Genomic DNA, 2,129 nt, shown 5'->3' with positions numbered 1-2,129 from the left:
ACACACACACACACACACACACATACACTCGCGTGCGCGTGCACGTGACCACAGCTGCAGCACTGAGGAAGCCTAAGGTGACACAGTCTGAAAAAATTGGGCCTGTGCGCAGAAACCCGAGGAGCAAATAACTTTAAAAAAGAACAACATCCAAGGACTTGCACGACGTTCAAGTGTCCGTCACGGTCTGTTTACTGTCATTCGTGGGGGAACAACCAAACGGCTGCGAGTTGAGTCGACTGCCAGAGCCAATGAACCTGCTGTCAAATTCACGAAGTAAGTTGATATCTACTTATAGAAAGAACAACAACCAAAATCTGTAGTATGAAAACAGCATAAAGAGAATATTTTTGTTTAGACATTTACCAGTCGGGCAAGGCAAAAGCAAATATCACTTTACCCACCCACCAGAAGTTTTATGGCACTTACATAACCAAAATTGAGTCGATAGTGCCGTACAACACCTACTCAATCAAACCAGAAGCTTTTGTTTTAGCAGAGGTTTTGCGGCGCTGGCAATTGCATAACACCCACCCGAAGCACATCCTGGTGTGACGAAATTCTGTCGCTTAAATTATTTTTAGTTTGGGAGGGGTGGATTTGTTGAGAGCCAGACACGACAGAGCCTTATTATGTCAAATAGAGCTGGGCTGCCTGAGACCTGACAGACACAACAACACGTAAGCACGATCGGTGAACTGTCCGTATTGATCGTCTTCCTCAATATTGCTCAGCTTCGTAACCCGAGGAAAAAGTCGATACTGATTGATCGACTTTATTTATACAGACTTTGCGGAGTTTTTTGAATTGGCACACATTCGATCTCGACGGTAGGTGTCTCTGTGAGAGGTGGTTGGCTTCATGCTGAGGTAAGAGATAACATGTTGCTGTTTTACCCACACAGGCCAGAGTGTTATCTTTGACGGATGTCTAGGGTTTACTGTAAGAAGTTCAAATTGGATAATCATCTCCATAAAGAACGATTTCACTTTAATTTGTACTGAATATACAAGTCTTTTCTTGCTCTGAACATTTGATTAGTTGTTTTAAATCGTCGACGAATTACTAAGAACTTCCGTACTCGTAAGCTTACCCTTTCGTTAATGAAATACAGTGGCGTTGCTGGTAAGTATTTGCTTTTTCTGGGTTTGTTCGGTTTGTGTATGTTGTTTCGTTTCGTTTTCTCATTTGATTAGTGCACTATCTTATTGTGCTCTCCTGTCTATTACAAAAAAGACGTCATATTATAAAGGAGTGTTATTTCGCATACGTGTGTGGCGTCAATGCCACGAGCCCTAGTACTACATTATGACCTCTTCAGCTACAACAAACAAAAAGACGCTCCGTTAAAGATCAAAATTTTATAATGTATTCACTGTTTTCTAGCAACCGATTTGTTATGTTTCCGAACATTGAGAAGTTGCTCAGTTATTGGAAATGTAGGCTACATTTAAGTTAATGGGACGTGGTCTTATTGTTTATTATCCACTTATTTCTCTGGTAATGTCATTGACTCTGTTGTACATCGGTGTCGTCGAGCGATGGCTTAGTTCTTTGTCGTCACTCGCCGAATACTTGAGTTCAATTCCCGAGAGTGTAGGCTAAAACATTTTTTGGTATGTTAGCCCGAGAAGTTGTTTCCCTTTGAACTTGGGTTGGCCCTGACAAGTAGGAAGAAAAACAATTCATCTTCTGAAATGATCAAAATTATTACTATTATTATTAAGTTGATATGGACGTGAAATATTCACTTTTACATTTTTGCAGAGAGAGAGAGAGAGAGAGAGAGAGACAGAGGACCAAGTCACAAGAGAAGCAGGATCCGACGTAGCTGAGAGTGTGAGAGTTTGAGAACAGTCTGTTAAAAAAAACAATATAATTATGAGTTGTACAGGTAACTCACCGATGTTTCTGTTGTTGCTGACCTTGTGGTCGTGGTAATTTTTGTTGTTGTTGTTGTTGTTGTGGTTGTTGTTATGATTGTTGTTGTTGTTGTGGTTGTTGTGGTTGTTTTGGTTGTTGTTGTGGTTGTTGTTATGATTGTTGTTGTTGTTGTGGTTGTTGTGGTTGTTATGGTTGTTGTTGTGGTTGTTGTGGTTGTTATGGTTGTTGTTGTTATTGTTGTTGTG

General features: G+C 40.5%; 1 long non-coding RNA gene across 1 annotated transcript; it reads left to right on the top strand.

The window, feature by feature from the left end:
* Positions 1 to 286: 286 nt before the first annotated feature.
* On the top strand, positions 287 to 1,804 carry LOC106011133. The gene is made up of 2 exons (XR_001184674.2): positions 287 to 680; positions 1,772 to 1,804. It is a non-coding gene; the product is annotated as an uncharacterized LOC106011133 (long non-coding RNA).
* The last annotated feature ends 325 nt before the right edge of the window (positions 1,805 to 2,129 follow it).

Source organism: Aplysia californica, unplaced genomic scaffold, assembly GCF_000002075.1.
Source record: "Aplysia californica isolate F4 #8 unplaced genomic scaffold, AplCal3.0 scaffold00061, whole genome shotgun sequence".
In the NCBI taxonomy this organism is placed as follows: Eukaryota; Metazoa; Mollusca; class Gastropoda; order Aplysiida; family Aplysiidae; genus Aplysia; species Aplysia californica.
The sequence above is the reverse complement of the archived record's forward strand: the minus strand, read 5'-3'. Positions and strand labels throughout refer to the sequence as shown.